Below are 25,306 nucleotides of genomic sequence, written 5' to 3'. Positions count from 1 at the left end.
AAAGGGTAGAACAATGTAATACTGCATGATTCAAACCCTCAGGACGGGGGAGTGTATAAGTCCAATAAAGTAAGTCAGCCCATATATCCCAAAAACTTGGATTCATCCAGTCTATTCATATAATCAGAGCTTCATTCAGAGGCACAGGACAATTGCAACGACATTGATTGTACAAAATGAAGGCTAAACTATGGGTGTAAAAATAAATTAGGAGCCTCTACCCAGTGTGGTGTAGTGGTTAAGGTGCCGGACTACAACCTGGGAGACCAGGGTTTGAATCCCCACACAGCCATGAAGCTCACTGGGTGACCTTGGGCCAGTCACTGCCTCTCAGCCTCAGAGGAAGGCAATGGTAAACCACCTCTGAATACCGTTTACCATGGAAACCCTATTCATAGGGTCACCGTAAGTCAGGATCAACCTGAAGGTAGTCCATTTCCATTTTCACCCTGGTTTTGGAAGGTGGGGAACCTAACATACAACACGAACTTGCAATTGGCAGCAGGTGCCCTTTTAATTTTCCATAAAGGTGTGCCATGCCTTTGTACAAACAAAAGTCTGCTGCAGGCAGATGCTGCAATGCAGATTAAACATTCACAGTGCGAGTTTCATAGCAACGCCCGTTGTCATTCTGATTGGTCCTATCATCTCTCCTCTGGCTTGACTCAATGGTGAGTTTGCCACATGCCTGCTTTTGTGGAAGGAAGGTAAATGAAGCCATAGATAGCCCAAGAGTTCAGGTGCGGTCTCCAGCCGCTCTGCACCAATGCAAACCCTCTCAGTTCCAATCAGGCAACCTGTCCCTCATGATACATAGTATGAGATGCCAGCCACCTGTCAGAACTGAGTAGTAATTTGGGGGGGATTCTCATAATTGGTGGAGGGATCACTTTTTCTTTTTTGCCTACTCCATCCTGCTTATGATAATGGACATGGTGGCATTCAATTCAGCTAATTGGTTGTGTATGCCTGACTGGCCGCAACAGGCAGAGAGAGAGAGTCTTCTTTTTCTCCAATCATAAATGACATACATGGGAAACCTATTTTTTCTCAGCACTAAAGTTTTTAACAATTGTTTGAACCAAGTTTTAGCACTAGCTACTTAAAATTTCATGTCGTCATAAAAGTTTAATATTGTGCTAGCAGAAGTGATTCATGACCTTTAAGAGATTAACATATCCCACAATGAGAAAAAAAGGGAAAAAGTAAAAACAAAGAATAAAAGAGAGAAGAGAAGATCTAAATCACTGGAGAACATGAATGCCACCCTTGATGTGGGCCTGGGGCTGATGGCTGAGTCAGTTTTAGGTTATTTATCTTTACATCAGTTTTTGTGTCTCCAACAGATTGTTCAGTAGGAAAAAAAATGCAGCAAAGTATCTAATGCTACAATCCTTTGCACATTTACCTTGGAATAAACCCCATTAACTCAATGGTGCTTACTTCTGAGTAGACAATACATACATAGAATTGCACTGTAAATTATACAATGATGTCCAGAGTTATTTCATTAGGAGTATTCCTGACAACAACTGAATATGCAAGTCTTAGACAGTGTCTCACCAAATAGAGCCAGCAGTAGCTCAAGGTAAGGCCTGAAATGAGGCATTCGGAAAGAGTTGTGGTGGCCCAGGATCTGCTGAATTGTGAGCCAGCCCCCTGCCGTCATTTGATGGCATAGGACTCAATCCGGCCCTAATCACCCTTCCCGTTCCAGGCTGGCATAGCCAGACCAGGCTTTTGACTGCCACCTTGCCTTCCATCCCAGATGGCATGAGTGGCAGGGTTGCAGACGTGGCTGTTGCTATGCTGCTCTGTCACACTCTGCTACTACCCAACCATGGTTTGGATTGCCCTGCAAGTTATTAAATTTTCAGAAAGCCTTCACAATTTCTCATAAAGGTTGTGACAAAAGCTGTGGTGCAGACAGTTTTCTTTGATGCATGCAAAGACCTGAATGTGTGCGCTAGCGCTTCTCATTTTGTTTTCGGAGCCTAAGCGAATTACATCAAAAGCTCTCCTGGATTTTAGGCACTGCTTGTCAAGCTGCTGACAAGGATATTGCTGAAAAGCTTTGGAATTATCTTCCCCCAGAGACTTGCAACAAATTATACTGTTTGTGCCTTCTGGCAGCAATGTAAGACTTTTCTTTTTTCCAAACTGGCTTGAGGTAGCCAGGTCAGGAAGGATGAGGGTAGATTAAATATTATATTGTTACTTTTCCAAAGCTTTGGAATGGATGGGCTAGAAGTCCAATTAGATAAATACGCAGAAGACACTCAGGCCCTATTTGCAATTCCCAGAGTAGTTTAACAATAAGTCCCTCACCCCAGGGAACTCTTGGAACTGTAGCTCTGTGAGGGGAATGGGAGTCTCCAGCACACTTAACAAACTACTGTTCCCAGGATTCTTTGGGGGACGCCATGGGTACTTCAAGTGATATGAGATTGATTTATGTGTATCGTGCAGACGGAGCCTCAGAGACCCACAACACAAGTGATACTAGCCATGGAGCTATCTGGATAATGACTAAAGCCTAGAGACAAGGATGGTATAATGCTACAGCACTTGTTGACCAGATCTTGAATGGAGCTTGAACAAATAGAAGGCATTGTCAAAGGTTCCTGCAAAACAAGCATAAATGGGTTTTGAGGATACAGTAGGACTTTGGTCTGGAAACCAATCCAAAAACATCCCCAAAATTCCTCATCATAGTCCTCTAAATCAAAACACTGCCCAGCAAGTGTAAACACTCAGATTTCATGAATTTTTGGATTAAAATAAAACTCCAAATGCTGACAATTTCCAAGATTATAATTCATCACAGTGTGGATAACAACAATAAATGAAGCAGAAACCATTTTTAATACAAAATGTCATGCAAACAGTGTCAAACGTTCATTTTTGTAAAGAGCGTGGAAGAAGAGTTTGTATGTTACAGTGGTTTTAGGGAATGTTTACATAAAGATGCCCTCTTTGTCACTCCTGTTGGTGGATGTTTCTTTTCTCCCACTTCAGAGGTTTTTTTTTCCCCTTACCAATGACAGCTATTTACTTATGTGGAAGATACTAAAGGGGACACCAATGAGAGAGGAGCTCATGGTCCTAGTCTGCCCAGTATCTGTTTTCTCCCTCCTAGTCCATCAACTGTACCCAGAGCTTGGAAAAGTAACTTTTTTTGAACTACAACTCCCATCAGCCCCAGCCAGCATGGCCACTGGATTGGGCTGATGGGAGTTGTAGTTCAAAAAAGTTACTTTTCCAAGCTCTGACTGTACCTCAGAAAGTTGCCCCATGTGTTTTTTTCCTATGGAACTCAGTGAGACAGGTGCAATTGGGAACAGAACCAACCCCTTTTTACATGGTCAGAAGCCATATTTCTTTATTCACATGACACTCTTTTCTATACAGATACCCAGCATGGTGTAGTGGTTAGAGCAGCCTTTCCCAACTAGTGGGCCACCAGATGTTGTTGGACCACAATTCCCATCTTTCCTGACCATTGGCAATGCTGGCTGAGGCTGATGGGAGTTGTGGTCCAACAACATCTGGTGGCCCATTAGTTGGGAAAGGCTGGGTTAGAGTGTCAGTTCAAATTCCCGCTCAGCCATGATGATTACTGGGTGACCTTGGGCCAGTCACTGTCTCACAGTGTAACCTACCTCACAAGATCGTTGTGAGGATAAAATCGGGAGAGGAAGACCATGTTTGTATGTCACCTTGAGCTCCTTGGAGGACAGATAGGATAGAATGTAATGACTATATATATAAATAATAGTCTACATATTTTAATTGTGTTATTTATGTAATTATGATAGTCATTTTAATGTTTTGCTTATTATACATTATGTTTTTACATAACTTTTTTTCATAAACCACCGTGACCATTTTGGGTGAAGTGTGGTACAGAAATCTCTCACTAGTCCAATCCTGCATATTGCCACCTTAGGTTCCAATTCTTGATGGAACCTTGGCACTGGCTTTTACCTGTATTCATTGCCTCTGCTTATGTCTTATTTCCTTTGTATTAAAATTGTTAGTGCATTAATCAGTTGAAATATTGAATAATACAGCAGTCAGTTATGGAGCTTCTGCAGAAACACTGATTTTTCAAACACTGCCGAAGTTCAGCTCACTGAAAAATAAGGATGTGGTGCCTATTCAGAGCAAGAAAACTGACAGGTATAAAACATATGTTCAAGTGAGTAATGAACTTCCAGTGCATTCTTTCTTTCTCTGAACAGACATGCATTTCCCAGAACTCAATCTCCACATCAACTATTAGTCCACATACAACACCTACACAAACCAAGCAATTTAGCAGAGCCAGGAGCTCCAACATAAGACAAAGTAAATACATTCCAATTGACCCAGCTTTGGGGGAAGAGCCCCCTACCTCAGGCATTTGAGCAAGGGAACATTTTTAGCTTCTTAGTCCACCAGTGTCACTGAGTAAATACACCTTTACTTTTCACCCATGTGAGTGAATGGCTGCCATTCATTCCTGCTGTAATAAAAATAAAGTACACTTTTAGATAGTATTGTAATGGGAACAAAGACTACCATTGATACTGAATGTTCCAACCCCCTTGGAAAAGAACCCATGCACAGTGTCATATCTTTCTGTGTTCAGTGGTATATTGTACCCCAACACACACAGAGCTCCTTGTGATTTCTATGCCCTCAACTCACACCTCATGATGCCTAGCATTTTGGTAGTCATAAGAAACTGTCCTAACAGTGGACAAGGAATGCCCCAAGGCTTCATGGGGGTTTCAGGTAAGCATGCAGAGAGCCCGCTTGTGAAATGTTGGGAGTTTTATCAAAGCTCTCTTTGTCTCCCTCAACATTCCTTCTTTTGCATCTCTAATTTTACCTCAAGTATTCCCTTTAGGCAAAATTCAGTGATAGCTCAAACTTTCCCATCCTTGTCTTTCTTACCCTTGCAACAAGCTTAAGTTAGACTGAGAGGGACAGTGGCTCACCGCTGTTCCCCTGTTGACTTCCTGACAAACTGGGGATTTGAACCTGCACCTTCCACATCCTCATGAAAATTAGAAATCTTTCCTGGCTCTCAATGGATAGTTGCCTGAGAGCTTAAACTGACTTTGGATGAGGCTCAATAGTTCAGACTCACTGCTCAGGGACACAGTCTTAAGTACACTTAGATGCTTGTAAATCATAAGTAATTTATAGATACCAGCCTTGGGTAACTAGTATCTGACCTTTTAAAAATTCCTCACATGAACCAGCTCTTGAAATTAAATCAATGCAACACTATTAGTTCCTTTCACTATAATGAAAACAAGGAGGGTAGAATGTAAAGTTTTCATTGGCTTTTTTTTAAAGTAATAGTTCTAAAAGTGCTACTTTTAGATTTTCTTTTCCTTCTTTTTATACAGCTCACCTTTGTCTCACTATGAAACTTTCCAGACTTATTTCAGCTCTAATAAGAGATTTAGACTTCTGCATGTACATTCCCAAATGCATAAGGAATTGCGTGCACAAAGAATTCCGCTCCTTTCTGTCCAGCACCAAAAGGGGTCCGGGCGGGAGCGTTTTTGCGCAGAGAGTGGGAAATAGGCCAAGAAGCCACTTCTGCTTCTTTGGCGCCAAATGCACCGATGTGGGGTAGGAGCAGGGGAGGCTATTTAGGGCCATGACACTGCTGACCTCCCTCCTTTGTTTACGAGGGACCACGACACCCAACATGTTGGAATTCTATTGAGTTGCGTAGCAGAGCGGAGCGTATTGAGCGAGCTTATGTGTGTGTGTTTGAATCTTTGCTAAGATTCTACCTTCCCTGCAAATTATTCAGACAGAGACTTTAAGCTGTAAAATAAGAAACAACTACTTTATTCTGGAAGTACATGCTTGATAGGAAAGAGTTCTATATCTAGCTAACTAGCTACGTTGGAGCAGTCTGCACTGGTCCCAGTGCAGCCCTCATGCTGGTTGAGAGGGAGAGACAAAGGAAAGATGTCTGCTCCCCTCTCTCGAGAGAAGAAGAAACTGGGAAGGCGGGAAGGAACTGGGATCAACATCCTTTGCATATCAGTCTAGCAGGAAAGGGAGAGATGGCAAGGATCAAAGGACAGGTATAGCCTAGCAACAAAGAGGTCTCCTCCCTAGCTACCCTTTTTAACCCCATGCAGCCTCAACCCACCAAGTTGGAGTTGAACCTCATACATTCCAACACATCTCGCCCTCCCAGTGAGTGGCATGAGACTAGCTGGTTGCCGTACACAAAGCCGAGTAGGGATTTTTGACCCCTCCTGTGATTGGCTTGCAGGGGGGAGATTTTTCACCTACTCCATACTGCAACACCTGGGCAGGGGCAGTCAGGGGAAGGTGTTGGATAAATAGGTTAATTGGTTTAATTCAGCCACTTTGCAGGTGTGTGCGGGAAAAGGGAAGAGGAGAGTACACCCTGAGGCACTTTTCAGGTGATCAGTTATCCCAGAGATTTGCACGCAGGACTGTGGGGCCTTGTGGGGCAGGGTATGGGTCACTGTTGAGGTTAAAAAAGTACAGATGGTGGTCAAAGAACAGTTGATGGTGGAGGAAAAAAAGGGTTTACTAAAAAACCATAAATATGATACACCAAAAATTATGAATGTTATTGTATTTTCTTTTATTTCTTTCTTCATAAAAAACTTTCTTCTTCATAAAACAGCCCAACGCGTTTTGGCTTTTGTTAATAGGCTTCATCAGGGGCTACAATACAAACATATTTACATATATCAGTTTTTATTTTTACACATTATAACATTATACCTTAATAACAAAATATTTTTCTCTTTAAAATTACTTACACTTTACTTCTCCTATTCACATCTCTTTCTTACTGTTATTCACCTTGCTCTTATTATTCTAATGTCTGAAGATCTCTTATAAAAGGCTTCGTTTTACATATGAATGATTACTCAGTTGTTTTGTGTATTCCATTACCATTGCTTGTGTTTTTCTAAAAGGGATCGTCTACCAATGCCTTTCAATTTACAAAAGAGGAAGAAAATCTATTTCTCCGTTTAAGCCTGAAGGGGATAAAGTTTTTAAAGTTAAAATCCACCACATTTCCCTTTTTAGAAGTAATTTGTTGTCTTGTTTTTGTATTTTTTCTACACCCCAAAAACTAAAGTCTTTTATCGTATGGTTATACTCTGAAAAATGTTCAGCCAACGAAGAGCCCTGTCTCTTACATCTTATATTACTTAGATGTTCTCCTATTCTTGTTCTTAAAGATCTAGATGTCTGTCCTACATATAATTTTGGGCAACTGCATTCTATGATATATATCACTTGTGTAGTAGTACAAGTGGTAAAATGTCATAGAAAAAAATCTTGTTGATTTAAAGGATTTACAAAAGATAGTTTCTTTTCTGTAAATTTGCAATAGTTACAGTGTCCACAAGCATGATGTCCTTTTGGCATTGCAGCATCAAATATAGTTCTTTGTATTTTTTGATGTTCTGTATATGTACTTCTTATTATATGTTCTTTTATATTCTTTGTTCTTTTGAATGAAATTATTGGTTTCTCTGCACACCCAGGTACATGTCTCAAAGTATCCCAATATTTCCTAATGCTATGTTGCAGTCTTTTGGTGACATGATTAAAGGTCAAACTACAGTGCATTTGTTTTGGAACTTCTTTAGTTCGTGGTTTTAAAAGGATGTTACGATCTTGTTGTGAAGCTGATTGGAAACTATTTTCTACTTTTTGTGTTGGATACCCTCTATTTATTAATTGTTGTTTAAGGGACTGTGAATGATTTTCAAAATCTTTTTTATTACTACAGTTTCTCTTAATACGTAGAAATTGTCCATATGGTAAATTATTTTGCATGGTTATTGGATGTGAGCTTTCATAATGTAAATACGTATTTCTGTCTGTGGGCTTCTTGTACATATTTGTTATTAATTGTTGTCCACACTTAGTTATTTCTAAATCTAAGATTTTAACTTTAAAAACTTTATCCCCTTCAGGCTTAAACGGAGAAATAGATTTTCTTCCTCTTTTGTAAATTGAAAGGAATTGGTAGACGATCCCTTTTAGAAAAACACAAGCAATGGTAATGGAATACAAAAAACAGCTGAGTAATGATTCATGTGTAAAACGAAGCCTTTTATAAGAGATCTTCAGACATTAGAATAATAAGAGCAAGGTGAATAACAGTAAGAAAGAGACGTGAATAGGAGAAGTAAAGTGTAAGTAATTTTAAAGAGAAAAATATTTTGTTATTAAGGTATAATGTTATAATGTGTAAAAATAAAAACTGATATACGTAAATATGTTTGTATTGTAGCCCCTGATGAAGGCTATTAACAAAAGCTGAAACGCGTTGGGCTGTTTTATGAAGAAGAAAGTTTTTTATGAAGAAAGAAATAAAAGAAAATACAATAACATTCATAATTTTTGGTGTATCATATTTATGGTTTTTTAGTAATCACTGTTGAGGTTAACCTGTGTCACTCACCTGGAGTTATGGGGCTTTAGGGGTGTGTGAGTCAGGAACACCTCCCTCTGCACCTGAAGGGTGTGGCAGGGCGAAAAGAGCTGGAAGCATGGCCAGCTTGACTCCCTGCGGGGTAGGCTCGCCCCGGCATGACAGGCTTAGGAGCCTGACAGGGATTAATGGATTTCCCACACATGTTTCCAATACCCTATGCAGTTTACTGGTTAGAAATGTTTTAAGTTCTTGAGTTCGTATGTACTTTAGTGGCCCTAGTTTACCCTATACATGTGTCTGCCTCATTTATTTCCCGCCTCTTTGCGCAAATGCTGCACGTGGGGTTCCTTCCCCAGTCCAGCTATTGGTCTGAAAACTGACAATAGCTTCAACTGCTGATAAGCTAGAAAAATCTGGATTGACTCAGAAGTGATCCAAACTTTTCCCAATTTTGGGGGGAGGGAAGAATAGCTATTTCTAAGCCAATCTACACAGTATTCATAATATCTATACACAGGGTGCCCAGACTGTGGCCTGTGGAGCACCAGTGGTCCATGGGCTCCATTCAGGTGGTTCATGGGCCATGGCATGTCTGCACTAAATATTCATATTGATTTTAACAGTATATTTATTGCTTCTTTTATTTATTACATCACATTTTCTCATATTACAATCTGAATTCTATGGAATGCAAATTGTAGTACAATAAAATGCAATATAATAAATAAAAGAAGCAATAAAAATCATGTAGCATCTAGCACAGCACATTACAATTGCTACAAGGAGCAGAAAAATCATGAAGTGGTCTGTCAAGACCTTAACTATTTTCGAGTGGTCCATGGGAAAAAACATTTGAGAACCACTGATCTGCATATCGTTCATAATAGAGACGATGCCATGAATTGCTTTCATGTGAGAAATGTTCCACACTGTCGTAGTGGCATCTAGACCAGCTTACCACATGGGCTGCTGCCATAATGCAGAGAACACTGGTGCTATGTTTGGGCATTTCTTATTGTGTGTGGTAGTATATGGACAGCTCTGTAAATTATTGTTGAATTCAGGTCCTTCTTGTAGGCTTCCCATAGGCATCTAGTTGGCAAATGTGAGAACACAATGCTGGACTAGATGGGCTGTTGGGCTAATCCAGCTGGGCTCTTCTTATGTCTTTATGGATAGCTCAAGCAGGACTCCTCTCTCTCTCTCTCTGTTCTTATGCTCTTATTGCAGTGCTACATGTCATAAACTATCCTAACTATAGCATGGAGGTTTTGTAGATGTAGATTTCTATTCATTTGGAGGACTAGATTAATATGTCATTCAAGAAAGTTAAAACTTGTGAGATTCAGGGCTGGCTCACTTAGCAACATATGAATCACCCCAAGCCTGGAACACCATTTTGTGGTTGGATTTTGTTCTCTCTGACTTCTTTTTATTCTTTTCTGCTGTGCAAAGACACCATGCACTGCTAAGGTCGAGGGGGATAGAACAGGGCTTTCTGGGTACCCATAGAAGGTATCAAAACTGATAATTCCTATAGGCAGCCATATACTTCTATAAACCTGGGGGTTCTTGTAGGAACCAGCTCTACATTCAAAACCTTAACCTTATAATAAATAATCTAGTAAATACATGCATGATGGAAGATTTCTGGAAATGAACTTCAGTGTTTAGATGCTGACCTTGAGTCACATTCACAAACAGATCTCCTTAAATTAGCATGAGAAGAGTTTTATTTTTCCTTATAAGAAGCTGCGACAGGCTATGAATTATTCAAGACTATTAAGAGCACGATCCTAATCACTACATTGGCCCAGTAATGACTAAATCTAAGTTGATTGAGCTATTCTAATTAAGAAACTGGTTTCTTTCTGCAACTTGGAATAATGTGGTGGTCGGGAAATCAACAATTCATTCATAGGAGCTGTTTTGGTTCTCTGGCAATTCCACAGAGCAACTGGACCAACCAAAAATAACAAACAGAGTCCAGATGTAATGTTAGATCACTGGCACCTAGGCTCAGATGTCCTTTGGTGTGACCCCAAACTCTACATAAGCAGCAGCAAGAACACAGACAGATGCTATAGAGGCTAGCTAGAGAACGTGGGAGGAAAGGAGGCAAAGCTTCCCCAGCCATGCAGCTGTTATTACGGAAAGAGAGCCTGCAGGGGATTGGAAAAGTAGCCTAACCCCAAGCCATGGGGAGGAGCAGTTTATGGAACACTCCCCCTTTACTTTGGGGGGCAGGAGAGCTGAATTACAGCTCACTCTCCTGGGGAGCATAGCCCTTAGAAGACCTACACTGGGGAGGAAAACAGAGGCAGGACATGGCATACAACTAGGGCAAATTGTGATGGAGACACTTTGGCCTTCCTGAATATAGACCATAGGCTGCTTAGAAGAATCCAGGGATTGTATAATAACTCTAGTATACGTGTAGGGTTGCCAGGTTCCTGGCCTGAGACTGATCCTCTATCTTTAGGAGAAGAGAAAGTCAGCCAAGTGCAGGTGTTCTTGCAACACTGTAATGAGAAAAACACAAGGTGGAATTCTTCTTTCCCCCTGCACAACTTTTAAAGATACAGAAGACTTCTTGGAGGCTGGGCCTGGAAACCAAGAGGTCTTCTGTATCTTTAAAAGGGTTGCAAGGGGAAGGGAGAATTCCACCTTGTGGTTTTTCTCATTACAGTGTTGCAAGAACACCTGCACTTGGCTGACTTTCTCTTCTTCTCTTTCTTCTCTTAAAGATACAGGATCAGTCTCAGGCCAGGAAGTTAACTCTTATAAATATCTGGGTGTGGCATTCATCAAAACTCTGCATCTTGGTCCACCCACTTGAAAGCTACTCCCCTCACAGCTAACGTAATGACCAATGCAATTTTCTGCTATGTGTCTGGACCAAGCAGTAAGGCTAAACTCTTGCCCCAGCTGCTGTATGTGACCCCTGGTTGGGCAATCTCAGCTATGACAGATTTGGATTCAGAACAATGTTCCTGACAAGTTCTTTGGGTGTTCCCAGATCTGCTCCAAAGGCAGTTGCTCAGTAGAAACTTTAGCCAAGAAAGCAGCCATTTATTATTGGCTTAAGATAATCTTTCAACAGGCTTCTCCCCCCCCACACACACACACGTGTTCTGATGACATATAAGGATATGGGATCACAGTTATGGGCCATTAAAATCTGTCAGAATATTTCTGACTTGTGCTTCTCAGTGGCCTATTTGTGTACAAGAGGCTAAAGAGGTGCCCACCTGGAAGTCACAAGGCATTTAACCAATGCTGATGTCCAGGCTACTTCCACACTAGTGTCTATTTGTCGTTCTAACATGCTCTACAAAAATGTTACTGTCTCCTCTGGGGAACTTCCACCATATTTGGCCTTTATCTGTCCATATTGCCTTAAGGGGCTTCTAACTAAATACAGATTTAGTACTGTGCAGCTGATAGAAGTTAAGGGTCGATATAATGGTCAATGCAGGATGAGCAGATATTGCCCTGCTGGATGACAGAAGGTAGAAGACATGGCTCACTTTCTGCTAGAATGTCCTTTATATTCAGACTTAAGAATTTGATATCTTGTCCCCCTCATTGCTGGCTTTAGAGATAATACCTATTTAAACAAAATTGTATTTTTATTGGCAGGAACAGATCTCTGTGTGACTTATTGGATTGCTAAATATGTTAAATTAGCCCTAGAGAGGAGTTGCTATTTCCTTTGGTGATATGGTCCTAGAGTCATTTTAATTAATCTACTAACTTAAATAATTATTTTTGTACTATTTTAATATGGCTAAATAACTGATTTATCTGTCTCTTCTTAAATCTCTGTTCTTAATCTGTCTTTTTTATGTATATGTTGTTGCTAGGGTTTTTTTAATGCATATGCAAAAAACTATTGCACAATAAACTGAACTGAACTGAGTGATGAAGAACCTTACGCCAAGGATAAGGTAGGCTCAAAGGAACTAGAATCATTGAGTGATGCAAGCAAGGATTACCCTCTATGGCTACATTTCCATGGGGGCATTTTAATGTTTCATTCATGCCAAACTGGAGGGAGTTAAGCATGTCCACTCGGTGGAATCAATGGGAATGAAAAGTGCTTTCTTTTGGTTAGATCTTGCCGACAGAAAATACAGTCAAAGCAGAATGAGATTTATATACTCAATATTAATTACAATGATATTTTTCCTATAGGCCTAATCCAAGGATTTATAAAGTTCCTTCAAGATGCTGCTGATTGTTGTGGCTGATGACATGATGCACACACCTGTGATTCTGTGTGTGCATGTGTGTGTGTTTGAAAAGTAGATTGAGTGCTAAGCAAAAATCTATTTTGACCGGGTGGAGTTAATTAGCAATTGATTCAGATTAGCTGTAAACACATATTTGCTGTTAATGATTTTGAACAGTATCCTGTTGGGATCTAGTCTGAAAATGTAAATTAAAGAGCAGAAAATATCAGAGCAGAAACTGACAATTCAGTTGTTTCTTTGCAACTTTTAAAACTTGTATTTTGAAACTTTTAATGATAATATAATAGGCAACACAAGAAAACAAGTACACCCAAATAGGATCTAATGTTATCTAGGTTCACTAAATGCTATGTGGCATGGATTTATACTGCAATTTATCATAAGATACAGATCAGAAAAGGGAGTGGATAAACTGACAGGTTTAACTGATTACAGCAGGTAAAAATACAAACAGTGTATTTGTTTTTGAAATATGCTGGAATAAAGATGTGCATGTCTTTTAAAAATGGGATAACAGGAATAGAGCAAGTTACTGCAAGGCTAGTGCTGCAAAAAAAAATTACATCTACAAAGCACTTTAAATGCTTAAAGCTTGTCTGGTCAAAAAGGTAACAAAGACAACACAAGCTGTTTGGTAGATCAGAATTGAGTTGTTCTAGGAGTGCATCTTTACATTACACAGTTTGTTATCTAACACTTCCAGACCCAAGTATTCATTTGTATGAAAGCCAGTTTCCAACAGTGTGTCACACTTTAGTGCAACAAACAGAACATGTGATGCGAGCAAGTATGTGAATAGGATCATGTTTGGTTTTCATTGGCTGGAGTGATTAAAAGGGCAAGCTTATCCCTCATATGATCTGCACTTACAAAATTGTTCGTAAGTTAGATGCAACATAAAGCCTCTGAAAGCTGGTCAAAAGATGCTTGGTCAATTTAATTTTAATGTGGAATGTTATAACCATATTTGTGGTTAGTTTTATACATAGGTTCACATAGTGATGGTTGTATTCTGAAGGTAATATTTGCCATAGGATTTGTGGAATAAAAATGTGTCACTGGATTTTAATGGCATTGTGAGAATACGTTTTAAATGTTGGTGTTCAGAAAAAAAAAAGGTTTTGCTTGGAGAGCCAGTGTGGTGTAGTGTTGGACTAAGACCTGAGAGATCAGCGTTTGAATCTCCACATAGACATGAATGCTCACTGGGTGACCTTGAGCCAGTCACTGCCTCCCAGCCTCATAACAACCCTATTCATAGGGTCGCCATAAGTTGGAATCAACTTGAAGGCAGTACATTTATATATATTATCCACTAATAGGCAAAAAACCTTGCGGTTTAAGAACATACCTATAGCCAAGAGATATTTCTATCAAACTTTAAAAAGCAGGGAAATTGGGCAGCTATAGTGAATGCACCAGGGGAGCAAGAGACCTGACCTCCTCTCTGAGATACTGGACTGCCCTACAGTTGTCAAAATGCGAACACAATTTGGGTTGGTTTTTCACAGTCCAATCCACTTGCTGTGTAGTTTGGAAGAATTGGGTAACATGTGCCTCTGAGCATATGGTGAGTGGTGGCAACACCTGCCATCTGCAAAGATAGAGAGTTATAATTTGGTATGTTTGTTGGTGTTCTTCTTACTTTGCTTCTTTCCTGTGTTACTATTGTTTCTACAGAGAATCTAAACTAGAAAATTTTATTTACCTCATTATTCATCCTACAAATCTGTGTCAAATTTATTTTTATTAATTTCAAAGCCTTTCTATTGGTCAATGTCATATGATGATGAAGACAGCCTTTTGTGTTTCAAATTGGAGGTTATGTTCTATTTCTATTTGGGTGCATTAAAAGTTGAATCTGAAACTGCAGTTTGATATAAAATCAGACTGATCACAATTATGTTGCTACTTCAGCAATGACTAGTTGTTGGAAAAAAGAGGATGCATGTCTTCAGCCTGCTATGTTTAAACCACTTTATTTAAGGCAAGGTGGGCATGGTCAATTAAAAACATAGAGCACACCTAGAAGTTTGGTAGAATATATTTCACCTCCCACTGTTTTATCTTGTGCAAATTGAGACACTCCTGAGGTCCACTGGAGACTATTCTGCAGAAGTCAGTGCCATTATTTGTTGTAAACTGCCCAGAGAGCGTCAGCTATGGGCCAGTATGCAAATGTAATAAATAATTCCGCAATTATGTTTGGAGTTTTTTTAGTGTAAATTTTGTAAAGTGTAGCTGTACTTCATATCTTCACAGAAACAAAAGAAAATGATTTCCTATAGGAAACTTCACTAAAATTACAAAGTAAATCAGACATATTTAAACTGACCATCTGAACTATATCAATTGTCTTAATAATGTTGCTTCTTCCCTGCTAAAACAAGATCAGCACAGCACATGCCTTCTTTCTATTATTTGGGCTGGTTGCAGGTGTTGCCACCACTCACCATATGCTCGGAGGCACATGTTACCAAATTATTCCAAGCTACACAGCAAGTGGATTGGACTGTGAAAGACCAAACCAAATTGTGTTTGCATTTTGACAAATTTGTAGGGCAGTTCAATATCTCAGAGAGTAGGTCAGGTCTCCTGCTACCCTGGTGCATTCACTATAGCTGCCCAATTTCCCTGCTTTTTAAAGTTTGATAGAAATATCTCTTGGCTATAGGTATGGTCTTAAACCACAAGGATTTTTGCCTATTAGTGAATCTCCATGCTTTTAAATCCGGGATGTAAGAAATGGGATCCTGTGCAAGTTTGCTAAAAGTAGATTAATCATTTGCATGCTTATTGAGTTCAGTGGGATTTACTCCCCTGCAATCATGCTTAGGATAGGTGAAACTGACCCCAGGGGAGGAGTTGGGGAGGAGGCGGAGGAGGAGGAAGAGGAGGAAGAGGGAGGGGAGGAAATACAGAGGGGAGAACTGGGATGTGAGCAGGCAGGAGGGGGAGGGGAGAAGAAGGACAGGTTTGATCATTTGCATGTTTATTGAATTCAGTGTGATTTACTCCTGTGCAATCATGCTTAGGATAGGTAAAAGTAAACGGGGGGAGGGAGGGAGGGCTGGAGTGGGCAAGGAAGGAGAAAGAAGGAAGAGGGGAGGGGAAGAGGAAGGGAGAAGAGAGGAGAAGGAGGGGAAAAGCAGGTCTGATTATTTGCATGTTTATTGAGTTCAATGGGATTTACTCCTATGCAATCATGGTTAGGATAGGAAAAACTGGCCATGGGGGAGGAGGAGGGGGAGGGGGAAGGGGGAGGAGTATATTGGAGGGGGACAAAGGAAGGAGGAGGGGAGGGCAGATTTGATCATATGCATGCTTATAGAGTTCAATGATATTTACTTCCGTGCAATCATGCTTAAGATAGGTAAAACTGACTGTGGAGTTGAGGAAGTGGGAGGAGGGGGGAGGGGAAGCAGGGGATTGGAAGGGGATGGGGATGGGTAGGGAGGGGCAAAGGAAGGGGGAGGGGAGGGGCAAGAGGGAAGGATAGGAGGAAGGAGAAGGCAGGGTTGGTTCGATCATTTGCATACTTTTCAATGGGATTTATTTCTGTGCAATCATGTTTGGAAATGGACTGCCTACAAGTCAATCCCGACTTATGTTGACCCTATGAATAGGGTTTTCATGGTAAACGGTATTCAGAGGTAGTTTTACCATTGCCTTCCTCTTAGGCTGAGAGGCAGTGACTGGCCCAAGGTCACCCAGTGAGCTTCATGGCTCTGTGAGGATTCAAATCCTGGTCTTCCAGGTCATAGTCCAACACTGACCTGGAGGAGAGGCAGGGAGGGAGGAGATTGGGTGGGTGGGCACTGGGCAGAGGGGAAGCCCCTTTCCTTTCCAAAAGGAAAACATTGTGAACAGTATCATTGCTTTTCAGCCTTTCCCTCACCTTTGTGTTCTACAGCAGGCACATGTAGCCTCCCACCTAAACTTAAACCAAAGCTGTCCTTGGCCACATCCACACCATACCTTTATTTCACTTTGGACAGTCATGACTTCTCTGAAAGAATCATGGGAAGTGTAGTTAGTGAAGGGTGCTGAGAGTTGCTAGGACACACCCTGTTCCCCTCACAGACTTCAAACAGAGTGGCTGAATGTTAAACCAGTCTGGCCACTGGAGCTCTCTCAGTGGAACAGGAGTCTCCTCTCAACATCCTTCACAAACTACACTTCCCAGGATTCTCTGAGGGAAGCCGTGCCTGTCTCAAGTGAAATCAAAGTCTGGTGTGGATGTGGCCTCCTGATTAGACAAGCCCAGCAGCTGTGAGTCTGGCTTTTAGAACTCTGACATTTGGTTCTTACTGAGCATACCCAATGTTATCATAGGGTTCCAGCCAAAATTTATTAAATTAATTAAAAAACAGCCAGGCATTTTTTTAAACTTTTAAACTCTAGAAGATGAAGGTCAGAGTATGGGGCAAGGTCAGTATTAGGATTACAGGTACTCTGTGAACATGGTTGATTTTTAATGAATTTCAACAGATTGTGAGAACTCTCAGAGAAAAAAGTCGAGAAGGGCTCTGGGGGTTTTTCCCCTCGCTTTTTACACTTTGAATTGTCTATTCTCTCTGACTGTTTTGTGTATCACCATGAAAATTAAGAGGGTTGTTAAGCAAGCGTTTCTGAGTTCAGGACTATAGGTTTTGTAAGGTTTTGTTTTGAAATGAGCTTATGGGAAGCATCAGAATGGCATGGGGGTATTTTCAATTTAACATTGTGGAATGTGAAAAATCCAAGCTGGCTATAATATACAGCCACTCTTGTGGCTGTATAAATCACTAAAAGGTGCCCTGAGGATTCTGAAGACTCAGTGACTTTTTAAATATAATTTGTATCAAATTTCAAAAACATTAACAATGAAACACAACACATATAGTGTCACATCTGAACACATTTGCATCATGTGAAAAATCCCCGCTGGCTATAGTATACAGCCACTCTCGTGGCTGTGTAATAACCTTTCCTTGCTAATAATTTATGCTGGTTAGGGACTCTCTCCACTTTAAGTGCATCTTCTCTGCAACATTTTGGTTCACCTTTACAGAGTTTTGTCCCATGAACTGCATTCTGAAAGGACACTTGCTAGATTTTTTTAATAGTCTTATGCCTTCCTCCCCAAAAGCAACAGAATGACAGGCAACCTTTCTTCCATTTTGCACATGGAAATAATTTTCTCTGTGGCTGGTTTTAATATCAGTGCAGGGAGATTCCATTAAAAGCTTAAACACCACACCATTTCTATTTAAACTCTAGCTGTGATATATTTCTTTCCATGAAGCTTCATTTCACCTTCTCCGACAATAAATGTATTTGACTTCATTGTACTTAATGCACAGTCAAGCCACAATTGTATCATTCAGTACTGATGCAGCCGCTCTGCTATTGTTTTCAAATGGGGCAATAATACATTTGAATTACTCACATTGTATGTTACAGAGTCTATACAGGTTACTGTGGTAACTTTCTTTTTTATCTTTAATTTTTATTCAAATTTTCAAAGACAAGAAACAAAACAAAAACAACCAAACAATAAAATAAAATGTTGACTTCCGATTTGTCGCAGATCAGTTATAGGTCTACAAAATATAACAATCCTATCTCTAAAATTATATTATAAAATCACTTTCCTCCAGTAGTTATCTTAATTAATTATCAAATCTCATAAACATTATTTTATTCTTTCCACAAAAAGTCAAAGAGAGGTTTCAATTCCTTGAGAGAGATATCTTTCAATTTTTCTCCAAATAAACATATTGCTTAATCCATCTAATTCAAATCTGTTAGGCCCAATAATTTCAATAGCCATTCTTCCATTATCTATATTAATTCCATCTTCCATCTTCAATAATCCTGTTAAGTCCAGTAATTTCAGTAGCCATTCTTCCGTTATCAGTATCCCATAATAATATTGTTGTCATAGCCATAGTCCAAGTAAACATATCAATTAATCCATCTCGTCAAATCTATTAAGTCCAATAATTTCCATAACCATTCTTCCATTATCAATATTAATTCCATCTTCCATCTTCAATAGTCCTGTTAAATCCAGTGGTTTCAGTATCCATTCATCCATTATCAGTATCCCATGATGATCTTGCTGTCATAGCCATAGTCATATAACAAGAGTCTGATGGGAATTTCCCCCATCACAAATATGTCCTTGCCATCAATTCTGAATATGTTGTTGAAATATTGTTGTAAAGTCACATCTCTGCTCTGGGTGCATCTCTGCTCTGTCACATATTTGTAATTAATTCCATAACTTTTTTCTATGGCAAGCCCCATCACATCATTCCAGTCAAGAATTCTGAATATGTTGCTGAAATATTGCTGCAAAGTCATATCTCTGTTCTTCTTTTTTACAAAATGCACTGGCTCATTTCTTAAGAGTTTCTCCACTGTCACATATCTGTAGCCAACTCCATAGATTTTTTCTATGTCAAGCTCCATCACATCATTCCAGTCCAGAAAATTATCCAAGACATTGATAACTTTACAACCAAAATCTTCATTAATTTCTTCAGAGACAACCTTGAATTCCAAACAGTAAACTTTATTTCTAACATCCATAAACTCCAAATCTTTTTCCAATTTCACATTTGTTCCAATCTCCAGGGCTTGTAGCTTCCCTATCCCATCAAACTCCTCTCTCACATTGTTTCTTTAAGCTCCTGCGTCATTTTGTTAAATTCAATTTTCATCTCCTGTCTACCCTGTCTCAGGGTTTGTTTCGTTATCTCAATCTCACCCATTATTTTCTGAAACATAATTTCTTTCATGGTCTCAATCACTTTCCTGGTTGTCTTTCTTAAAACCACAGAAACAAAAATTATTTCAGCCACAATTGGGTTAATGTTCCAGGCTTGCTTATATCAGTGTAGACAATACAGCCTGCCTTATCTCTATGTATTCAGGAATACAAAAACAAACTTAGTTCCCAACATCAAAACAATTAGTGGCGTCGTGAATAAGCAGATTCGTCAAAATGAAATAGACCAAAAAAAAAGTTTTTGTTCCCCCCTCCTCGAAATAGAAATCCCTCTTCCGTTGGTATCTTTAGAATGCACCTCCAGGACAGCTTTTTGCGATAAAAACAAAGATAAGCTTTTTCGATTTCTTTCCTCCTTAATTTCGTTAGTGAAAGAGAAAAGCCATAAACTCACCTAGAAATTCTTCGCAGCTGATTCATTGACAAATCTCTTTTTTGCTACACCAATTTAAACCAAGTAAAAAAAGAAAATAGAAAGAAGGATGCTTATCTTCCTGTTGAAGTCCGTTTTTCTTTAAAGAAAAGATAAACGTGTCGCTGTAATCAGCAAGAGCTTGATGAAAGTCCATCCGGCATTGCAGTTTGAACCTTCTCTCATAAATAAATTAAATCCAGTCCTCCCCACAAAAACAGGCTTTATGGTTAATCTCTACGTTTCTCCCTGACCGGGAGAAAATCTTTATCAGTCAAAAAGAACGTTGTGACTGATTTTAAAGCTGAAAAAGCTTCTTCTGAGACAACAGCTCGTCTCAGAGGCAGCACAGGCAAAGCAACCCTTCCCGGAAGTGTTAGTGTGGTAACTTTCCAGGTATATGGCCACCCAAATAATGTCTGTCTATATGTAAATAACTTTGCAAACTAGCAAGTAAGATACGTGTTTTACAATAGCACTTGCTGCCAATTTATTTCTGAAACTTTAATAAATGGCAGCAGAATGAATCTGTGGTAAATTTAATACACCAAATGGGAGCAAAGCAACATCTGCTGCAAAAATATCCATCATGCAAACCTCCTGTACTCAGTGCCTTCTGAAAGCTGGTAATAAGAGTGAGGAAATGACCCAGCTTTGCCAATTTTTAGTTGTGTAATCAGTGGGAAATTCAAGACAGACAAAAAGTGCCTCCATCACCTCTTTTAGTTGTGATTAGAGCATCAAGCAAAAATTAGAGTTTTATTTATAAAGCTTCCAGTTAATATGAATAACTGTAAAATGAATATTGTCCTACTTTATAATTGCTACAATTCATCATGGAGCATGAGAAATGAGGCCCCAAATACCTGTCACTCTGCTATATGTAAGCTGCTGTTTAAAAAAGACAATGTTATCATCCAACCCTATTCCAACTTAAAAGCATTAGTCAAAGACATTATGTAATAATGAATCCTTCCAATCAAGCAAGCCATGTGAAAACAAGAGATAAATTAAGGTTCTTTTGCTCTACAGCAAACAGAGGCCATAGATGATTGATGATTATTATTCAGTGATGTACTTGACACTTTACAGATACAGGACAAAATATAGATACATGTCCCAAGAAGAGAGGGAGAGGATGGGAAGTACGAGCTAGGAGAGGTCGCCATTGAAGGTGAGGACGTGAAGCTTGTGCTGAATACAGAACTGAATTAGAAATCAATGCATGTATTAAGAGAGGGTCATTCATCACATGGTGGGAGCAACAAGAGAATAATGACAGAGGTGGCAGAGTTTTGGAGGGAAGCAAGAAGTGTGACATGGAACCATAGAGGATCAGAGAAAAGGTTGCAGCAACTGAGATGAAGGATGCCAGGGCATGAACTATAGTTTGGCCAAGGGAACAGAGAAGAACTGGATTTTGCAATGTTGTACAAGTTGCCATTATGCTATGTGCTATCAATGCACTGTAAATAACAAAAATATTATTTGGCAGTGAATACTTTGAGCTGATTCAAGAGTTACAGTATATGCAGGGGCATCACTAGGGCGGTGTGGCAGGTGCGGGCTGCACCGGGTGACACCAACCCTAGTGACGCCACTGAGTATATGTTGGCTAATCCCTCTAAATCACTGTTTCTGCAAAGCATTTTCTCGTGTGACCAGAGTAATGTTAGAAGAGTGACCTAAAGTGAGATCATCCCCTCTCTTCCTTGAACACCCCTCCAAAAAATCAGAGAAGCTGTGACCATGTACAAGTTCAAGCATTTTACACTGCTCATGTAAGTAGGCCATTTGACACCACAGTAGAACAACTCCTTTAAGAAGAACAAACTAATGCTGAAATGAATTAAGATGGGGAGAAACAAAAATAATTCAAATGTCACTGGAAAAAAGTTTGTTTTACAGGCTCCTAACTAGAATTTTCAGCATTGCTTTTCATGGACATTATATTAATTTTAATAGGTATAAATTTTAATATTGAATTTGGCACGTTGTTGCAGCATTCTTACCTTAAAATTATCAGCAAGAATTTCAGATTTTAAGGAAGCAGTGTATGTCAGTACATCAAATTTCCATCATTTTCAAGGGGAAAGAGAAAAATGTGCTTAAGTCTTCCTTTGAAATCAAAGAGCTGCATCCAAAAGTTTCTTTCCTTGGTTCCCATCTAAAAGCAGCCCCTGGTTGTTGTTGTTTTATAAAAAAAAAGCAAGAGAAGATGGGCAAAGCAATCCAAGTTGTTGGAGGCCAGTAGGAGTGAAGCCAAGAGCTGGTAGAATGGGAGGTCACATCCAGCTGCCACTCAGAGGCTCTTGGAGGGGAGGATACTGGTGCAGTGGGAGGGCATGGCAGAAGGAAAGAAAATATATATTTTCTTCCACCACCCCTTTTCCTGGCATCTCTGCTGCTGCAGTGGAGGGCGACAGGAAGGAGCTGAATGGGACCTAGATATTGCAAAAGTCCACCCTCAGCCCCTCCTCCAACAGGCTCCTGGAATGCCTCTTTTGCAGGCCTTCCGCTGGCTTCTGCCAGCTTTTCTTACGCTGGGCCAGGCATCCCCGGCAGACCTCTGGCTGAGCGCGAATGTGAAGCTTTATGTTGGTGTTTGGAGTGCTTCTTAATCAATCCAGATTTGCCCTGGCTTATTAGGAGTTGAAGCATATCCAACTCCCTCAGCCTGGCATAATTAGCAGTTGGAATGAGCCCTAAGACAGGATGGTCAACAGCTCTAGTTTGCACAAAACAACATTGCATATAGTTTTTGTGGTTTTTTTAAAAAAAGTAAAATGCAGCTGCTGAGGCTGAAATTTGAAGTTTGGATTTGTTTATTTGTTTACCTTTATGATGTTTTCCGCTGAAAATCATTGCAAACTGGTTTTCCTACTTTCTCCTGTTTTGTTTTATTTTTTAAAAATAATTATATCATGGTTGCTTCCCATTCCTCTTTCCTGTTATTTGTTGAACTTGATGGGCCTCGACAACAATGAGATATGTGTTCTGTATTTTCCTCATTTTCTAAGTTTTGTTCATAGCTTGGCTGAAAATTGAAGGTGTTTACAGAAGAACAACTGTAGAAAAAATTGTGACTCTCTGGAATTCAGCTTTCTTTGAAGAATGGTCAGCATGGCATGTTCCTGCACACAAATAGTTCAGCATCTGGTGACATCCTCTATGGCAGGGATGGGGTAGCAGCTGCTGGACTCTAACTCCCAGGTGGTCAGAATTTTATTACTTGTAGCCAATGACCCATTTCAATATAAATCAGGGGGGAAAAAACAAGGTCGTCCATGATTGAGTTATAACACAGCAATTTTCAGAACTCCAAATTATCAAAATGTAGAACTATAAAGTTCTCCAAATCATTTAGATTAAAAAAATCCCCTTGACAGTTGTTCTGCCAGATGGGCAGAGGTTCTTTACAGGATTCAGATAGGCAAGTATGCTCTTTAACAGCTTTTATTCATTGAACGAGGGTGAAAAGAGCAATCCAAAGCAAAAGCAGATATTCTTATAGCCCTTTCAGTTGCTGGAGAATCCCCTCTCTATTTTAGCAATGGTGCTGAAATCCTGCTAGACAGAAATGCATTCTCCTCCTCTGCGTTTCAGTTGGCCTTCCCTCCGCAAGATATGCAGTGGGATCTGTCTGAGCTAGAGGGACTATCAGTGTTACATACTATCCTACTATGCTACTGAAGCTGAGTCACCATTCTCCTGGCCTTGATAGCATTCTTCCCAGACCATAGGCTAACTTCACTTCAAAGGGGTGGCTGCTAGCCAATAAAGATAACCAGATGCTCCTGTGCTAATCTTCTGCACATAGGATACTTGGCAACTGATCTTAAGCCCCTAGTCCCCTGGACATACCCCCTCTCTTTCTACGGTGTTGACCTGCCCCTCCCACTGTGTAACCTGACATCCTTCAAAGCTACACAAACTTAACTCCTTAAAGGATACCACCTAAAAGGATACTAATTGCAACGACACCACCGTGCATTAGAACATATCATTAAGCAGATTCAGGTGCTTACATATGCCTCAGATGGGGCATTGAAGAGGCAATTGCTGGAGTCCACCTATGTCCTTGAAAAACAATATTCTTGCACGTATTTTCTAATGCAATAGTCAACACAGTTTGGGTAAAACTTTCTTGTTTATAGTACATATAAAGCTACCCAATACATAACGAACTTGTCTACAGTGGCCAGCAACCATCAAATTTTGAAATCATCTATTTGACCTTCTTAAAAATTCTGTAATGAACAGAGGGATCTATTCTCCTCACAGAGCTGCAATTCCAAGAGTTCTCTTAGAAGAGGGACTGAGTGCTAAACCACTCTGAGAATTGTAGCTCTGTGAGGGGAATAGGAGTCTCTTAACTCTCAACACCCTTCACAAACTACCCTTTCCAGGATTCTTTGGGGGAAGCCATGAGTATTTAAAAGTGGAACAAATGTGTGGTGTGAATGTGGTCCTAGGCTGGACAAAAAAAACATTTTGGAGAGGGAGGGAAGAGACTACAGGAAAGTAAGTTAAGGAAGGATCATAACCCCAAACCCATTATGCTCTTTTTGCCTAAACCCTTATGCTCTTTTTGCTGTTATAATCAGACACCACCATCTGTCATAGCTCCTTGTGTGACTGGCACAGTTCTGTATTTCAACACACAGTACTGCTGCTGTCACAACTAATTTGGCCTTTACAGCAGCTATAATTTGTGAACCAGCTTGAAAGGATGTCAACTTGAAGTTACATAGAAACAGTTTAGATGAAGCATCATACACTTTTCTTATTTGAAGTGGCTGACAACAATGGTGGCAATGATGAATGCATCATGATTAATTTTCTTTATTTATGTGGATATATTATCCTATACTGTATCTGTTGAATCTCGTCATGCACATACTTGCAAACACTTCTGCCCACCATGATGTTTATAAGTGTTTAGCCCCTACCCTTTCCTGTGGGCTGAGCAAACTCAATTTCCTGAGTTGCAAGTTCTGAGATAATTTAGGGAGCAATTAAAAGCCAAGGTCTGCTATGATGAGTGGAGTTTGGAATAGGGGGATCTCTGGCTGAGCCAGCTCACCCTGCTCTCAGCCAGGGCTATGCTGGTTGAAGTCCCTCATCCCAACTCAGGGATAAGTCCTGAAAAAGTTCTGGGAGAGTGGCAGAGATAGGATGGAAGATTTACAGCTACTCCAAACTCCATTTAGCTTGGTTACATGACCTAATAACCCAACAGAAGTTACATTGGCAAAAAGGGTGGGGCAAGTAGGATGGAAAGATCTGTCAGTTTCAGTTCTCTCAATTTCTCATTTTTCCAATCTTAAATTCGGTTCTCCACATTTCTGCAGCAATTTGTGATTTTTAAAGTGTGATTTTCTCCTAATAAACACATTTTTGTAGGC

The sequence above is a fragment of the Rhineura floridana genome, chromosome 5 (assembly GCF_030035675.1).
Source record: "Rhineura floridana isolate rRhiFlo1 chromosome 5, rRhiFlo1.hap2, whole genome shotgun sequence".
Taxonomy (NCBI): domain Eukaryota; kingdom Metazoa; phylum Chordata; class Lepidosauria; order Squamata; family Rhineuridae; genus Rhineura; species Rhineura floridana.
The sequence above is the reverse complement of the archived record's forward strand: the minus strand, read 5'-3'. Positions refer to the sequence as shown.